Consider the following 19219-nt stretch of genomic DNA (forward strand, 5'->3'; position numbering starts at 1 on the left):
GTTTCCAGTGCTGGAGATTGAGCCCAAAGCCTTGTAGACACTAAGCAAGTTCTGGACCACTGGGCTATGTTCATCGGGGTCATTTTCCAAAACAAATAAAAAATATCCAGTGTTACCTCTGTGCCACATCAAAGCTGTGAGACGAATCAGTGGTTGGTAGTTATGCAAATAGTCGGTAGTTATGCAAATGATAAGTAGGTATATAAATGATATGTAGTTATGTAAACTGTAGTGTCTCCACTGAAGAAGTAGTAATGGTAACCCTTAGATTTTTTGCTCATGTTTCTCTTCAGACCCATTAACATATGAGTGACTGTCCTCTAGACATAAACACAGAAGAAAACATGCTCCACTCAAAGAAGCGTATCCAGTCACAGAGAGTTTCTGCAACAGGCTATGACATGGTACAAAGTACATAGAAAACAAATACTGGAGAAGAGGGCCATGTCCTGAAGACACAGGAGCTTTTGACTCGTGAATACTAGATTTATCTAGAGCAAGTTGAGAACACTGAACTAGATTAAATTCTAGCATGGCAGTTTCTGATTCTGCTGGTGATCTACATTTGACCTGGCTAGAGGACGTATTTATTCGTCAGTTCAGAGTATGAGAAGAACCTGTGGATCAATGCGAATTCTGTTTTTTAAATGCTATTGCTGAATGAGAAGAAAAGGAAATCCTGAATGGTTAGTTCTTCATCTGTAGTAGATGCAAGGCTGTTGGTAAATCAGCGGCTCTTTCTTTAATGTATAGTGTTTGTGTGTGTGTGCATGATGTGTACATGCTCATGTGTAGTGTGTGTGTGTATGCTGTGTACATGTTCATGTGTATGAGTGAAGACACGACATGTGATGTGTGGAGGTTGGAGGACAACCTCAGATCTTGCTCCTCACTTTCTATCTTGTTTGAGACACAGTCTCTTATTCTTTGCCATTGTATCCAGCAGGCTAGCTGGCTGGTGATGTTCCCTCCCATTCTATCTCACCACAGAAGCACTGGGGGTGCAAGTGTGTGTGTTGTGGCCGCATCCCACATTCGGTGGGCTCAGAGCATGTAAGAAACCTCAGGCTTGTGCGACATCTCCCGTGAAGTAGTCAGTGCACACTCTTGGGGCGTTTTCTGAAAAAGATTTCCTTTTAATAGTTTTCCTAAGTGCTGCCTCATGGCTCTGAGCTACTCAGTCTTTCTGGATTCCATTTTCTACATGTAGACTGCACGTACTGTAAGCAAGAAACACCAGGAGGCATTGCTACACGGCTCACGTTAGACAACAGGAGTGGAAGGGCTCCACGTACTTTAGCGCTGCAGAAGCTAAGCTTGACTGCTTCTTAGCAAGCAGGGCCACATCTTACGGTTACATGAAGGCAAAACAGCAACTGATGGGTGGTCTCTTCTCTTGGTGTGTTATATATATATATATTCTTCCTCCAAATTCAACCTAAGAAAATTCTATATTTTTTTTTAAATATTGTTCATATACACTTAATTTTGGGAAGGTGAATGGGAATTTGAAAGAAGCTTAAATGGCTAAAACGAGAGAGGGTACTGTACAATATGTTATTGTTTCACTATTGCAGAGGGTGTGGATTTCCTTCCCAGCTTCTAGCGGAGAGAAGCCACACTGCCTCTCTTAAACCATCTCATTGGGTCTGGTCCTGGGCCTCGAGTCTCTCAGGCAGCAGGTTGGAGCACCAGCGTGCTCGAGGCTGTCCTCTTGGCGCTTCAGGCTTCGGCCAGTGGGAACACGAACCTTGCATCCGCTTCTCAGATTCTCTCAGTTGCCTATGCCTTCATCTCGTTAGGCTGGGGCCTTCCTCAGAGCTCATTATCCCTGTGTGTCGGGCTTGAGCGATATACCGCGTGGCAAGGTATGGGATTTGTTTCCCTGGTGTTACAATAAAGGGGGTATCTGTTAGGCAAACACACACGGATGTTCAGCTGTTTTGGTCACTGAGGGATAAGCCTTGATTTGGGGGTGGAGGGTGGGATCTGGACTGGTCAGAAGGTCTGAACTCCTGGAACTCAGGCTGCTGGTGACATAAAGAGAAGTTCATTGTGGCTTGTGGGTCTAGAGGTTAAAGTTCAGTATTGGGCAGCTATGTTGTTGAGGGCTTCTGGAGACATGCTGGGAGCAGTTACCCACCCTGGGCAGGAAGCAGAGAGCAATGGAATGAAATGAGCATTATTTTTGAGGGCATTTTTCATGGTCTAGATACCTCTCACTACCTGCTCTTCAAAGGTATACAGCACTCCTCAATGCTACCATCTTGGGAACAAAGCCAACTCTTGTCCATAAGGAAGCCAAGGCAAGATACTTAGTCCTCCCCTGCAACACGTGGCTGTCTGTAAGTGACGCTTCTTACTTCCTGTGACTTGAGCATGTCATTCCTAAATAAAAGTTTTTCTGGGTAATGCTTTCATCATCACTCCTCAGCAAAGACCACATGGAAGTAGGTCATGGTTCTTTTTCTGTAGAAGGGAGTGCATCCCCAAATTGCCCTGTTTATAGTTTTGGAATGCCTATCTTTTCTATACCTGAATAGGCTCCTTTCAACCTGAGCCCCTATACCATCCTTTCTTAACCACTTTAGAGTCCCAAACAAAACTTGCAGAGTTTTACGGCCAGAAGACTCACAATATCTCATGTGAAGTATCAAAGGCACGCATTAATTGTTTCAACAGAGAAGAGCAAACTTGGGACTCAATTTTGGTTATTATTTCCAATCAAGGACAGGAACGACTTTTACATATTTTAGGATACAATGGAAAATAACTTCTCACTTGCTCTCTCTTGACCCTCTAGCCTCTCTCTGGTCCAGTGCTCCATGTAGATTTTACCAGCTAAAGAGCAAAAGGGAGTTGTTCAAATCACCACAGAAAATGCATCAAAAGCGTCCATGGTTAAGCAAAGCATCCTGAAACTTTAAGAAATTTCTCTATGGAGTTGTGAACTTTAAGTGTAATCTGCCAAAACTGTTTGGCCACACAATTGAAATAGAACTGCTATTTAGGAAAAAAAAAGAAATGCTCTGACTGTTCTTTTTGACCTCAAAGACAGGAAGATAAAGTGATGAATTTAGAAAGTGAGACACTGAAGTGAAGAGGAGAGACAACCTAGAAGGTGTCTGCCAGTGTATTAGAATAACATTAGGGTGGTGTGTGGGTGTGGCAGTTTGAATGAGAATGGCCTTCATATACTCATCTGTTTGAGTGCTTGGTTCCCATTAGAGGAACTGTTTGGGAAGGTTTAGGAGGTATGGTACTTTTGGAGAGGGGTATGTTGCTGGGGGTGAGCTAAAAGCTCATACCAGGTCCAGTGTCTATTAAGCCCGTCCTGTCTGCCTCCTGCCTGTGGATCAGGAGGTAAGCTCTGAGCTCTTAATCCAGCTCCAAGCCTGTTGGCCACCGTGCTGCCTGCCACTATGGTAACGAGCTTCCCCTCTGGAATTTGAGCAAGCCCCATTTAAATGCTTTCTTCTATAAGCTTCTACCTTGGTCATGGTGTCTATTCACTGGATTAGAACAGTAACTAAGACTGGGCAATAGAATCAGTCTAGAGATACTAACCAATGTACTTGAATAAACAAAAATAATTAGATGCATAAAATTTGAAATAAGGAAGTGAAACAATAGCTATTTGAAACTGATATGATCAGATACACAAAATTCTACCAATAAACACTACAAGGAGACATGTACAATTAATAAATTAATTTTATTTTTACATTACTATCTCATTTCCAAAGATAAAGAATAAGACATTTGTTAACAATGTAAGAGAAAATTGTGCAAGATCTACCTAAACATGATTGTAAATTCTCACCAAACAGTAAAAACATACAGAAATACCTATCCCATTCTCGCACAGTTCCATGTCTATGCAAAGACACAAAGACACAATTCTTTCTTAATTTTTATATGCCTCCAAGTTATTTCCAGAGTTCATATGAAAAGATACAACCTATGAAAATTGCATGGGCCATGCAAAGCACAAAAGAACAGAGAAAGCTAAGCCATAGTGTCAGAAAAACATCCTGGTGTCTGACTTCCCACTGGGACAGTGTGAAGTCCAGAAACAGCAAGGTTTCTAGGGAGAGAAATCAAGCCTGCTTAAACTTGGTTGTTTCTGATGCAATTTAGCATAATCCTTCTGAAGACACAGTCTAAGAATATCTAGCGAACTTAAAAAAAAATGCATGTACTCTGGCTTACCAGTTCTTATTTTTAGGGACTCATCAAAAAAGCATCCTCAGAAATATGCAAATCTGTACAGCTGTATTTGTTACAACATTAATAGCAAAAAAAAAAAAAAGAGAGAGAGAGAGAAAAAAAATTCAAATGTAAGTATCCAACAGTACGTAATAGTTAATTTAAACAAGTGAACAATGAGCTAACCAGATGATGAATGTGAGTGCCAATGACATGGCTTCTTTGAGATTTGCAGTGTAAATTAGTGGACTAAGGAGCCTGAGAAATCCTGTGAGAAGAACTTGATTCCAGTTTGTTCCTAGTTCTCCTCAAATTTATTCGACCTCTGAAGTCTCTTTATTTATGAGGAGACCTGGAAATGCTGAGATGGTCTCAGGAGTAAATGTCAGCTGTCTTCCTTATTCTGTGCTGTCATTTCTATTTATGACCCGTGAGATCTGGCCTGACATTTGTTGTGTCCAGTTCCATCACTGCTCCTGGACTGAGAGCCTTCTTCACCAGATTATACACGGATACTCATTTCCTTTAACATGAGGACTCAGCTGGCCGCTGACATCCGCTTCAAATATCATCAGTTGGCTCGGCTTGCCAAAAAAAAAAAAAAAAAAAAAAAAAGTAGAAAAATATGGGTGATGACTAAAACTCTGACTCCCATCTGCTTTTGGTGTCACACTGTCCCTTAGGACTTTTTGTCACTGAGAGCGGGATGAGCATACCCAGCCTGTGGGTCCTGTGCTCTCCACCTCCCTGCCATCTGGGAAAGGCAGTGAAAGAAGCCAGTGAGATTACAGACCCCAGGGACAGGATTTGCTGTGATTAGAGCTCCTGGCATTAGACGCAGAGGAACCCTGACTTGGCTTCCATGTTTTGGGGCGAGTTGGCACAATGTGAAATTCAGTTGAAGTCTTGCAGCCTGTCTCAAACTGAAAGGCAGAGAGAAGAGGTGGGGCGAAAGCTGAACTCAAGATGAACTTGCCTGCTTCCTGTTCACTTGGTGAATATGTTATTGAGCATTAAAATAAATCTTCACCGAGACTTAAATGGCTTGACTGAGCCTAACCCGGCCTGGCTGCCGCCAGGATGTCCATCATTGTATCTGTGTTTGCCTTTGGGTTATTCCATCCTTGCTGTTGGAAGAATGGGCTGCATTAGGGAAGTAGCCAAAACCCAAGGATTTAAAGTGATGGACAGGAAGGGTCTAACAATGAGGACCTGCGTAATATGCTGAGTGTCCCGGGTCGTCTCCATGTCTGACCCCTGAGAGTCTGGTCCAGCCGCCCTCTTTGCCTAGATCTTCAGAGAAACTGTTCATCATACTGCTTTCCTGGAAAACCACCCTAAATACTCTATTTGAAGTTTTCCCGGATATAGGTCACAGATTACCGGTCTTATAAATGATGCATTCATTTATTATTCAATTGATGAAAGGTTCTGAACCAAAGAGCTGGTAAAACTACATACACCATCCTTAGCTAAGGATTCATTTGAATTTCTTGTTTTTATGTCTGTTTCCCCCGTTAATGAGAAAGTTGTACACATCAATTCTAAGAGCCAAATAAGCTGAAGAAGGAACTGAAAATACGTCAACATCTGTAAAGATAGAGGAATGTCAAATTAGAAGTTGCACAAAGAATTTGGCAATTTCTGGGCATCGTCACATGTAACCCTAGTCAGTGCTCAGTGTCCCGTCGTGTTGATGAGAACTGAGTCGGCACTTCAGAGAGCTTCTGTGTCCACTGTTCTAGAAATACTGCCCCGGGGAAACTGGTCCCAATGAGAGCAGTAAGTCACGGGAGTAAACAGCTGACTGTCTCCTGTCTCCTTACAACAATTCAGAGTGAGAAGCGAATGCTACAACTGGTAATGAGACCTGGGACCTTATTCACACCATTCCTGACCACGTCTGTAATGTATTTCAAGCACTTAGGAAGAACATTTTCCCTGTTTCATCTGGAAAGGCTCTCATCACCTCGTTGTATTCTGTTTTCTTCGTAGTAACCAAGAGAACGGATCATTATGAACTTCAATGAAAAGCTCCCTTTTTACAAGTGCTTCTCAACCCGGGAGTTGCGACCCCTTTAGGGGGTCAGACAGCCCTTTCACAGTATTGCATATTCAGATACCCTGCACAGCGGATGGTTACTCTTTGATTCATAACAGTAGCAAAATTACGGTTATGAAGTAGCAACAGAATAATGTTATGGTTGGGGTCACCTCAGCGTAGGGGTCGCAGCTTTAGGAAGGGTGAGAACTACTGTGTTAGAGACCAGCCATGCAGCACTCAGGCCCACCTTCCCTCAAACACCCTACTGCACAGAACAGCAGGTGTCTGGACGTTTGTACAGCTGCAAATGAAATAGTGAGAATTTTTATTATTATTTAGTCTACCACCTTATTTATTTATTTATTTATTCATTCATCCATTCATTCATTCATTCATTTAATGAGACAGAGTCCTGTATATCCCAAGCTGGCCTTGAACTTGGCCTTGTGTAGCCAAGGATGATCTCGAAATTCTGAACCTTCAGCTTTTCCCTCGCAATTGGTGAATTCTTTTTTTTTTTTGATACCTTTGCTTTGTTTTAATTTTTTATACAACAGCAAGTTGTCATTAGCATTGTTTTTTCAAAATGGAAATTTAATGTACTTAGAATCTCAAGACACTGAAATGAATATCTATCTACATTATAGTCACTGAGAGAATCTTACTTATCAAATGTATCAATTGCACTGGGTGGAAATCATTCCTAGTGGAACTGAGACATGTTTTGCTGGCTTTTCTTCTCTTTGGACATTTGTGAAATTGATGCCTGTCCTCACAGTTATTTCTGGTTGTCCCCAAGGGCAGGAGTATCGATTGTACTCAGCTTCCATGTACCTTCCTTGATTTTGGCCTCTTTTTCTGTTGCAACATGGTTGTGCTGTGTAGCTCCGTATTTCCTAAGTGCCACTGCCCTGGTATTGCATGGCCTTCAGTTACTCTTTGTAGGCTTAGATTTGTCAAACACCTACTTTGTTTAAAGTTCTTTAACTCCTTTACTGTCCTTCCAATCCACTGTCCCCCCCCCCCCGCACCCCAACCTTAAGTAGGAGATTAGTAGCAAAAAGGCTATAGACCTTTTTTATTTACTTCTTGCTGATAAGGGTTGATGGGTTCTTTGGGAATTACCAAACTCAGTTGTCAGAATAGGAGCAGTCTAGCAAAGCAGCAACAGCAACACCATCCGCAAAGTGGAACGACTCAGTAGAAGCAGCTAGGCTCTGCCCAAATGGCATGAGTCTGCCAAAGTGGCAAAACTCCACCAAAGCAGTGAAACTCCACCAAAGCAGCCCGAGCAGTTCTCCAAAGCATTTCTCTCTGTGAAGACCAGGGAGGGATGAAAACGATCACAATGCAAAAGCACAGAGATGCAGAAAACTTTGTCTCACCATCTGCGGGCTTCTATTTTACCCTCCTCAAAGTCTCGAAAGGATGTTTTGCAGCTCACAGAGGTAGCTATAATCTGATCAACATCATGCGCCCTCTCAGGGGGACTGTTTTCTGCAGGGGACAAACATTCCCACACCCCATACTTGGGGCCAAAACAAAAACAAAACAAAACAAAACAAAACAAAACATATTCACATGACACAACTGAGCTTCCAAAGAAACCAGAAACTTCCACTCCAACTCTATGTTTTCAAGCTATTGATGTCTTCCCGCTGGGGATCTCCTTTGCTGAGTCCTGTGAGCAATCTTGTGATGCATCAGACAGTAACTCTTACCGTCTAGATGTCTTAATGTCTCAATGTCAATGTCAATGACTTTGCCTACTGAAACCCTAATCCCAGTGTGACCCTGTGAAGGCACAGTCTTTGTAAATGAAATTGGTACCTGAGAAAAGGCGAAATGGTTAGCTAACGCTTTCCGCCAGGTGAGGCTACCAATGAGACAATAGTGGTCGGTAAATAGGAAAGAAGTCCCTCATAAGATTGCAATCTCTTTGGCATCCTGGTCATAGATGCCAGCCAACAAACTCTATGGGATAAAATCCTACTGTTTCTGACCTGCTCACTATATAGAAATTTATCATGGCCTTTTGAATAGATCATAACCTGTTCCTTTGCTTATAACTCTGATCTGTTAAGCAGGTTTGAAAAAAAAAAAAAAAAACAAAAAACAATACTGTTGAACTCTTGGTGGAATGGTTTGTGTTTTTTTTTTTTTTTTTCTGTTTGTTTCTTTGCTGTGTCTCAGGCATAGGTCTATAGACAGAAAGACAAGTATGATATTCTAGTGAAAACTTTTCATTTTCTGTTATAACCAAGCATTGTTGCAGGGTGGCTGGAAGTTCTTTAGTCCACTTCTACATAGATTTAAAGCTCGCCCTTCTCCCCAGCTCACGGTATCTGAAGCTAAGGAGGCATGCAGTCTCCATGTACTGAAAAGTCTGTACCTCCGCAAGCAGAAGCCAGGAAAACAGATTCAGTAGAGGAGGAAAAGTTTTGGAGCAATGCCTTGGGATTGATCGAAGGAGTCACAGGGATATTATTAGTCTTAAATACTGCTCCAGGGTAGCTGGGAGAGAAGAGAGAATGAAGGTTTGAGAGGGTCTAACTGGGCCTGCTAGAAAAAGGTGGCAGGCAGAATGTATGTCAGAGGTTAGATTCTGGGTGTAGAGGTCAATAATTCATGGGTTAATTAGTTAAAGGTATTAGCATATGCCATCATTCATTTTCCAATCTATAAATATTCAATAACTGGTAACACTCAATTCAGGTAAGGTCATGGTAGGAGAAAGTCCACTTCAGAGCTATTAGTCTCTTTGTAATCTTTTTTTTTTTTTTTTTTTTATTCATGATAGACACAAACTATCACTTAGCACAATATTCTAAGCAAAAACTTGGATCAGAGCATAATCTAAGGTGGAGACTTCTGTTTGACATTTCCTTGTGGTTAATGGGACATTACAGATAACAATGGCAGTAGCCAGGACACAGGGAACAACTGCACAGAAAGCAAAGATGGCACTTATTCTATTAAAGGGATTTAGAATCTCAGGAACATTGTTGTCTTTAGGCTTTGCAGTTTAACAGAACAAAGTTGCTAGAGATATTTAGCAGCCCTAGTTAAACTAGCCACAATTAAGGAAATGAATCTACAAATACTAAAAGTGCTTAAATAATTTACTTCCAGATAAAAGCCAGAAAGATATCTTTGTATCATTATGTTGGCTTAGAAATAGTTACATAGTTAATACAATAGCACCAAACGCCCCCCCCATAGGCATTTAAAACCAATTTTCCAGATTTCTGTGGCTTACTAATTGATATCTAAATGTAGCTTTAGAAGTAGGAGAAAATCAGAAATGTGTTATATTTTAATGAATGGAGGAACTGGGGAAGGATTCCAAGAGTAAATTGTTATGCTAGTTTTCTGCATTTATCAAGCAGGAACATTCATTCTTTTACAAACAGAAAAAAAAAATCTTTAACTTTATTTTCTTTGCAATGAATAGAGAAAGGAAACAATATTATGTGAAATAAACATGCCTAAATATATATCATCATAGAATATGTTAAGCATCAAAGTGTTGCCATGTTTATTTGGGAAAGGAAAAATACCATGAGATACTTTTTTTTATCAAGTAGTTAAAAAGCGTTTTAAATATTTTTGTATTTTTTTACTATATACCAAAGTTTTTTTTTCTTTATTACAAATATGGATTATTTGTTTTTAAATTTAATTGAAATATAATTATATCATTTCTCTCTTACCTTTTAAACCTTCCCATCTCTGCCCCTCCCTTCCCAAATTCACAGCCCTTCTTTTTTAGCTATTGCTGTTACATAGACATAGAAATGAATAAACAGAAATACAACATGCTGAGTTCAGTCAGTGTGGTCTGCATGTGTGTTTCTAGGTCTGGCCACTTGGTATTGGATAACCAGTCAGGGCATTCATCCTTGGGAAGAGTAACTCTGCTTTTCTCGGCAGCTGTTCAGTATTCATAAAATGGACAATATCCATACAGATATAAATGTAGATACAGAGATGTGATTTCTTTCTTTTAAGAACATATCATTTGTTCCACAATAATACAACTATTATTGCTTTTACACATTGCCACCATTTGCTATGTGTGCACAACAGTTAGCTACAATTTTATGAATACAATACACAGGTTTTAGTAGCAAAAACATTCATTGTACATTTTTGTCTTTGAGTCTTTACGTTTTCTGTCATTTTTTGGCTTAAGCCTCTCTCTCTTTACAGTTGCAGAGCACCATGGTGTACGGCCTCAGCAACGGGAGCCCACTCTCTTCTTTGCTTTCAGGGGCCTCTGAGGAGATGCAGGGGCCCTGCCAGAGTGTCTACTGGAAGACAGACAAATCCACATTCACTATCCTTATCCCTTAGCCCTAAGTCTGCCTTCAGGCTTTTTAACTGAGTCTACAGAGGTCATCGTGTGGCCTTTTCCATTGACAAGCTCAACATTCCTTCTAGTTCTCTCTCCTTTGAAGCATGCACGCCCTCATTTAACTTTCTCTTCCTTTAGCGTTCATGTCCCAGGTTCCCAGCCGTCTGTGGTATTTCAAAATCTTTTTTCAGATCCCTTTTTCCTTTTTCTGCATTTACTGTCTTCAGAATCCTTGCAGCTTTCTCTAAGTGTTGTCCAGGAACAACCGTCAGCACGGGCCACTGAGCTCTCACTATAAATGCGGAAGTCCGACTCCTCTCCAGACCTGAGAACCCAGGCTGAATAACCCACAGTGGGCACTCTGCACTGAAGCCCCCTCAGTGGACCCCCTTTCACAGTCAAATCTGAGAAGCATTGGCCCCAAAGATGGACACTGAGGCTCTTCCCTTCATCCTCTCTCTTAGAGGTGGGTGCCCGCACCGACTTTGTCATTTGTCCCCTTCTTTGAAGCCGAGGCATCCATTTGCAAATGCTTAACAACCTGCACAACCCATGGGCACCTCAAACTAAAATATGTCTAATTTTTATCTAATTTTCACATTTCTCCTCTGATGAAACACCCAAGGGAAAGAATAACCATTATCCTTGACTATCTCTTCCCGTCAGTGGCAGACTGCCCTGATGCAGGAACAGCCACAGAGAGTGTTGTGGGAAAAAATGAAATCAAACGCTCCTATTTGATCATAAGTCATTTTTTCCTCTCTGTCATTCAGAATGGGGGTGGGGGTAGGGAGCCCTGTTGAGGTCAGCTGTCCGACCTGGTTTGCTGTGGCTTCCTGAGTGAGCAAGAGAACAAGAAGCATTTCCACTGGAAATCACTCGCAAGCTTGGCATAGCTTAGGGATAGCTTTTGTTTTCTGTTTTTGTCTTAAATAGAGTGAAGTCAGAGTAGAAGAAGAATTCGGAACAAGTCAGTGAAGAGTAGAAGAGTGTGCAGGGGTTTACCTTTTCCTCAGGCCAAAGATGGCAATAATGTATACATTCCAGTTTGCCTTCTGACTGCTACTAAAAGAAACATCTACTAGGCTTTATAAGGCCACCAGGTGTTCCTATTTCTCTATCCCCAGGGCGATGTGCTTTCAGGAAAAAACGTTTATGTTTAACTTTCTCTTATAGAGTCTAGTTGTCCTTGAATAACATCCATATTTGAATAAATGTTCTTGTAATGAAAATGCTTGTAATTAGTTGGGATTACATGCGTGGAGTCAAGAGACTGATGTTTGTCTGCTAATAGCTGGCATCTCCTCCTCCGGGGCAGGTCTTTTCAGCGTGCGGTCTTCTGAGACCATTAGCACGGAGAGCACTCATAGAGCTAGAGCAGGCACACAGCTGACTTGTGCATACTATCACTCCTGTCCCTTTGCCTCACTCCGAGTGAGCATCACTCCCAGGTGAACGCGCCCCTTCTGGATAACCCTCAGCTGCCCACCTCCTCGTCTGGACTCCCTTGGAGAACGTGTTGACTCTCCTTGGAACGCCTGGGCCCTAGTACCCGGAAACGGAGAGGAGTCTACATGCCTGCTAAGCAGAGCATGATCCAGGACCCAGGATCTTTTCTTACGCTATTCCCTCTGTCATAGCAGCAGTGTTAGAGGCTTAGTGGGTCCATATCTGTTCATTGTGATCGTGGGTCCGCAGCCATTTACTCTCTGGGCTTGATAAAGGACTGCCCCCTGTAGCACACTCTGTGTGGGGAAAGTGTATTTGGCACTGCAAATACCTAATTTACCTAGCAGCGTTTGCTGCCCAGCCTGTGTGTATGAGTGCATGTCTGCCAAGGTACATGGACTGAGATGAAGAGCCTTGAAATGAAAAAAATGGATTTCTTTCCCAAATATGGCTGTGACTATGCACGGGAGCAGAGTTAGGCATGTGAAGGCTGTAAATGGTTCTCTGACCAATGCTGGTGACAGCACTGTTCTCAGGGCATGAGCTGTTAGCTAGAGAGAAACGTGACAGTTCACATAATGTTCACTTAGCAAAACAACAGCAGCTACTTGTCTGCTTAGGCCTGAGACCTATAGCTCCCAGGTAATTCAGAACCAATTTATAGGACCAGATATGAATTTGAATCTTCCTCTGACATGAGCAACAAATCCAAAATTTTATCAAGTGGTTTCTTCCACAACTGAATCATCACTATTGTAGCAGCAGCCTTATCCTGTCTATTTGATTGGTAGTGTAGAGTAGGGTCCACACCCAAAGGAAGCTAAGGCTGACAATCCTTCCCCAAGGAGCCTGCATAGCGCTTCCGGTAATACAGGGATTAGCCACCCTCTGGAAGGGACACTTCCAGCCCAGTTCTGGCTGTCTTGTGACCAAGATTTGTGGCATCTTAAGCAACTGGGTTTTTTTCATCTAGACGTTGGTGGATAGTCCGACAACTTGTAAGGAGGTAGTCTCCCGCGGTGCTGGGTTCTTGTCTAAGAACCGCTAGCTCCTGGAAACACCTTCATCCACCCACCCAGGGCACACCTAGTCAACTTCTTTGGTTTCATTTTTGGATTAGCTTGTCAAATATCAGATTCCTTTACGGCGTATTCACACGCCATTAGTCTCCCTCTTTACCTCGTCCAGTTAGGTCCCCGTCTCAAAGGGTTGCACACGTCCTATCTTCTTCATAGCAAGTTTCTCTGTTGCCATTTTAAAATTGATTCTTGTTAGCATCCGAAGTAATGGCTTTTGTTATGGCATTTCCGTACATACATCACCCTACTTTGTCCTTTCTAGCTCTTTTTGTTAACACATATTGTGCATGATAATGGGTTTCATTGTGACACGTGATGGCAATTTTCAAGAATGGTTTTGTGCTTTTCTGTGAGTGTCATTCAGAGCTCAATGATCATGCTCCACTCCAACTTCTCAAAAGCAGGGCACCCTTCTGTAACTTCTGCTTCTGAAGGGGCCTCTACCTCATGTTCAGTGAAAACATTGTTGTCAATGCCTTCTAGGTGGAGGCCACTGGGAACAAACCTGTAGTTGAGCAAGGTCAGTTTATAACTCACCACAGTGAGGAAGAACAAGAGCCAAAGGAGAGTCAAGGGTGTTGAAAAGGGCTGCAGGATTTGGACTTGTGTTAGATGACGTAGGAGAGAAAGAACTTAAGGAAGTACAGCTGTACTCTAAATTAGACAGACTGTAGAAACAGGATTAATTCCTGGATTGCAGAAGAAGGGCAGCTAGATAAAGGCTAATTTTGTGAATGAAAGTTAGTAGCAATCTTCAGATCAGCCAGGGTTTGGGGCATAGGGATTCCATGTTTGTGTGTTTAGACATTGTTTTGGAATGCCCTTGTTTTTGTAGTTCCATCATGGCCACTAAGATGCCTTGTCTGGTGCTGCTCTTCCATGAAATTGTTGACAACCTATGGCAGGATTCCAAACCAGGGTTGTGGAGTCCATGCAGAGCCCCACTTGTGTGCTTGTGGCTGCTTCGCTCTTTGTGAGCACTAAATTGATTTTCAGCAATGTTACAACTTCCCTGTTTGATATCCTGGTGGGTGGGAAGGAGCTCAAGAAACAGGACCTCAGGGCACTCATCTCTGATCTCCTTTTGCTCACATTGAAGACATTCTGTGGGTTCTTTTCAAGGCTGCCTTTTGATCTCTAGAGGGGAGTTGTCTTTGACTCAAAGACAACTCAAAAACTCAAAAACTCAAGGGGTTGTCCCAATTCTTTCCTTTCAAGTTGAGTTCCATGGCAAGAGTCATAACCCAGTTTTTTCCCCTTATGCTGAGAAGGCTCTGGAAGCTGGCCATTGGTTTGCTTGTCCCGTTCTTTAAAGGGTCTAGGCTACCAGGAGGTTCAGATGAGGGGGAAGACAAATGTGCAGTGACACAATTGCAATCCTTTATTCCAAGTCATTGTCTTTCATACACAGCCAACATGGCCTATTTCACATCAACTAAACTTGCTCAGAAGGTTTTATTAAAAATTATTGGGTGCTCAGTCATTCATACCTAGAAACACTTATTTGGTTGGCTGCTTGTAATGAATAATGACATGAGCTTTTTCTTTCCACATGAAGCTGTTCTCTGGAATCAAAGGGGGACTTTTTTAAAAAAAAGAGATCCTAGTGAAATTGGTTTGGTGTGGGGCCCAAGTAGCTATTTGTTTATTTAAAAAATACTCTCAGACAAATATAAGGAAACTCATGGTGGAAAACAAAAGGATTCTTTGCCCCCAGCTCACAGTAGAATTCATCCTTTGAAGAGGGTTGAAGTTATTAAAATAGTGGTGAAATGTGCACGGGCCAATGAATGTTAAGTAAGGGCAGTTAGAAATGAACTGTCTAGCTGAAGATCTAACACAAGAGTAAATCTCCTTGGAGCAAAGAAAAACCATCTGGTCCTTCCAAAGCTTTGGTGAGTTAAACAATTATCCATCTATGGTCATCCTCTGTAGCCAATAAACAGGATGAGGGAGCAGCCACAGAAAAAAAGGTAGCGCCAGGGACTGGCACAGGGTGGACAAGCAGACACATAAACAGAGACTTGGGAGGAAACTCTGTTTACTTCAACTCAAAGGGAAGCCCTAACCTCCGAGGCAAGTGGGAGACTTCAGTGCCTATAAATAGACTGCCCGGTTATTTCAAGTCCTGGATCACAGCTCTTCACCAATGAATGTCTTCTTTTATGCACTATAAGTTAATCAGTGGTCTTATTCTCACGTGCTATCCATTGCACTTCTGATTTCTGCAATAATTATGTAGAACTAGCTCCCTAAGCAACCAACTCAGTAATTTAGTGTACTGTAACTATGAGGAATGCCATTTCATGCAAGGGCCAGCACAATGACCCTTCACATGGGTTTCTGTACTGTTGGTGGTAAGGGTTGTGCTAAAGAAAAATATTTTCTGTAAAGAAAACGTATAGGCAGACATCTTTAAACACATGATGTGCGTGCGCAGGTCCACACACACACATGTACACACATACTTTATTAAAATAAAGTTTTGTGGATTGATTGATGTGGCAGAGACTTAGATATTAGATTCATATTGTTCAATAATTCATATAATTTAATAAATTATGTTCCTGGAATGTATGATCAAAACTTTTCATTAAGAGAGGCTTTAATTTCCCCCTCTCTTCTCTCTCTCTTCTTTGCTTTTCTTCTGTATTTTTTTGAGACAAACTCTCACTGGGTAGCCCAGGGTAGCATCAAATTTGTCCCTTTCCTGCCTTGGCCTCCTGAAAGCTGGGATTACAGTTCTATGCTGCTTTGCCATTCATTAACATTTTATGTATTAAAAGTAAGGTGTGAGTTGTCCCCAAATGAAAAGATACCAACTTTTATTTGGGGCTTATAAAACAAGTATAGATAACTGGTTTGAGACTAAGCATTTTGGAACCAGACATTTTTGGTTTGGATCTAATCACCTTATTTGAAGTATCTAAAGTTTTCTGTCTTTTGGAAAAATAGGGACAACAGTGATCGTAAACTCTGGTAGCAATTAAATAATTTAATGCAATAAAGCAACTTGAATAGTGCCAGCACAGAGCACTTACTGTAAATATCAGGTACTTAGATTTTAGTCCGTAGAGAGGGTGGAATGGCTGTAAAGTGGGTTTTCACAAGAATGAAAACCTGAACAAACTGTCGCTAAATATTGAAGCTGGGTGTGGTGGGGTGTGCCTGTAATCCCAAGGTAGAGGAAAGAGGAGTAGGAGTTTAAGGCTAGCCTTGGCTACTCAGCATGAGTTTGAGGACAGTCTGGACCATGTAGAACCCTGACTGAAAACACAAACATGAACAACAACAACAAAAATCATCGATAAAGCTTACACAGGAGCCATCAGTTTGCCTTGTCTTCCCTATGACTGCTGAAGAGGAATGGCATCTTCTTTATATAGAAATATGTCTACTTCTATCTCAGTGTGGGAGGACCCACAAAGCAAACATATTTTAAAAAATTTCAAAATGTTTATTTTTAGCATGAGCAATATATAATATCAATTATAGGAAGTCTTCTTTTAAGCAGAGAGGATGTGAAGGACAGAGAGCATAGATATAGCCTCTGACACTCATTTCCAGGGGCCTTGCAAGGTTTACACAAACTCATGGGCTCTATGTTGTTCAGCACTAAGATGCACTGTGGATTCTCCTGGAAATCATTCCTTGCCAAGAATTCCACAGGGCCCTGTAGGAGCCCAGGTCTCCCTTGATACTGGCTGGTAGCTGTTAAGCACGTCTTTAAGTGAGTGTAAACTATACAAAGATCAACCAAGGCCCACGGAGACTGTGGGAATTGTGTCTTTCCTTGGTGGGGGATGCTGTCTACCAGCCTTTCTTAAAGGAAATTAGATTGATGTGATAAAACGCAACCACAGTTGCTAAAAAGTAAACAGAAAGAAAGGTAAAGATATTAGTATGTTCATATCTTTTATTTTGATTGCTTTTAAATGATGTAGTAGTGAAGTTAAAACTAAAGCTCATTATTTGACATCCATTACCCAAATAATAACAACAGCTAAAACAAAATAAGGGGTTACTGCGTATTTAGTGCATTTTTTCGGGACTCCATGCTTTACATATTAGTTAGTACTTACTTCATCTTCACGGTGATGCCATAGGCGTCATTGTTAACTCCAGGTCCCACAGAATGGGAGGTGATGGGATTCTAGAAGTTAAAATGCAATATGTGAGGCGGAATTCAGTGATCCAAAGGTCTGGCCCAAGCCCAGGCATTCTGACCTCCACTAAAGTGTGTCAAAATGAAAGGGGATAGCCCCTGAGGATAAAGTTATTTTTATGTAAGTTCTGCACTTTACAGAAATGCCTTTTCTCCTCCTCCTTTTTCTTCTTCTTCCTTTTTTTTTTTTTTAAGCAGGTATCTCACAGTGCGACATGATCCTCTTTAATCCTCCAGAGTCTTTGGAATACAGGCATGTGCCACCACACCTAGTGATATTATAGTGTATTATAAAAGCTCATAATATGATCCAAACTTTTAGAGAGGAGGGGATTAGCTTGTTATATAGCCCTGTGCTAATCTCTGATGTTGTGGAAGATATTTGTGAAGCAAAGATTTTCCTAATCTATCACAATCTCCAATACCGTCTCACAGTCCTGAGTGAATTACATAGTCTCTGGTAACACTCTTTCCTCCGCTTTCCCTCCACCCTTCAGAAACAATCTACTTTTCCACCAGAGAAAGAAAAGGAGGCCATTAGCTAGTATCTGGAAAAAAGTAAAGGAATTATAAACTGGATACATGTGGAGTCAATACAATTTTCCATTGGCTGGCTCAAAATGTATTCAAATTATGTAGTTTTGAAATGCTAAACATTGGAATTTAGTTCTTAATGGGAAGGTTTGAGGGATACTTCCCCTGATGAATATCCCCATTAGTGAATTTGAATATCAAATTGCCTATAATCACACATAAGCAATCTTCATGTTTTATTCATGTTTCCGGAAGGGCTCCTGTGTTCTCATCCCTCTGCTGGGTAAGATTACAGAAAAAGGGAGGAGAACCAAGGTGGGGTCACGCAGCTGTGTCCTGTAGCTGATGGTCTCCTAATTTAGTGTTCACCTGTGGATTGGAATCCATTCTTGAGTACCTGTGATCTGGCTTGTGGGCCAAGCTTCTCCTTTCAAAAATGTGACCATGTCTGAGAATACATGGATTTTATGTGAGACCCTTGAAGTATAAGTTAAGGTTAGCAGATCTAAATGCAGAGTGGGTATCTGGGAGAGCTCATGGCATACAAAACCTCAAAATGTAGCTGAAACACATTAAAATAAGACAAGTCTTTTCACAGGTGGCATGTGAAGTGACAGTTCACTTATATGCTGTCTGAGCTCCATATCCCTGGCACAGATAAACACCACATCTAGGAACAGAAAGTGGCACAGAGCTACTATCAGAATAACAATGCATTTCTGCAAAGCAGTCTCCTAGATGCTGCAAGTGTTATTTCTTCTGATTCTTTTAACAAAGTTAGATCTTTTCATCTCCAGCATATTCATCAGGGGTATAAGGGGTACACAGAGTGATGGGAGCAGGACAGGGAAGACAGCATGATAGGTGGCTTAGGGCTGAGGGCTGCACTTAATCAACCCCATCTGTGAGCACCTCTATGACCTGTAGCAATGAGGCTTAGTCTCATTATGCCTATTCTATTTTTAAAATTAATTTTTTATTAATTATAGTTTATTCACTTTGTATCTCAGCTGTAACCCTCTCCCTGATCCCTTCCCAATCTTACCCTCCCTCCTTCTTCTCTTCCCATGCCCCTCCCCTAGTCCATTGATAGTCCATGCTCCTCCCCTTCCTTCTGACCCTAGCCTATCAGGTCTCGTCAGGAATGGCTTCATTGTCTTCCTCTGTGACTTGTAAGGCTCCTCCTCCTTAAAGGGAGGTGATCAAAGAGTTAGCCACTGAGTTCATGTCAGAGACAGTCCCTGCTCCCCTTATTAGGGCACCCACTTGGACACTGAGTTGTCATGGGCTACATCTGTGCAGGGGTTCTAGGTTATCTCCATGCACGGTCCTTGGTTGGAGTATCAGTCTCAGAAAAGATTCTTTTGCCCTGATTTTTTGGT

General features: G+C 41.7%; 1 long non-coding RNA gene across 1 annotated transcript in view; it reads right to left on the reverse strand.

Annotated features, from left to right (window-relative positions):
• Positions 1-4846: 4846 nt before the first annotated feature.
• Positions 4847-19219, reverse strand: part of LOC132649457 (uncharacterized) — a 32492-nt gene continuing 18119 nt past the window's right edge. The window contains exons 2-3 of the long non-coding RNA XR_009587901.1: positions 17221-17291; positions 4847-5799 (exon numbers count right to left, since the gene is read on the reverse strand). This is a non-coding gene — a long non-coding RNA (uncharacterized LOC132649457). The remainder of the gene's footprint in view (positions 5800-17220; positions 17292-19219) is intronic.

The sequence above is a fragment of the Meriones unguiculatus genome, chromosome 20 (assembly GCF_030254825.1).
Source record: "Meriones unguiculatus strain TT.TT164.6M chromosome 20, Bangor_MerUng_6.1, whole genome shotgun sequence".
Classification (NCBI taxonomy): domain Eukaryota; kingdom Metazoa; phylum Chordata; class Mammalia; order Rodentia; family Muridae; genus Meriones; species Meriones unguiculatus.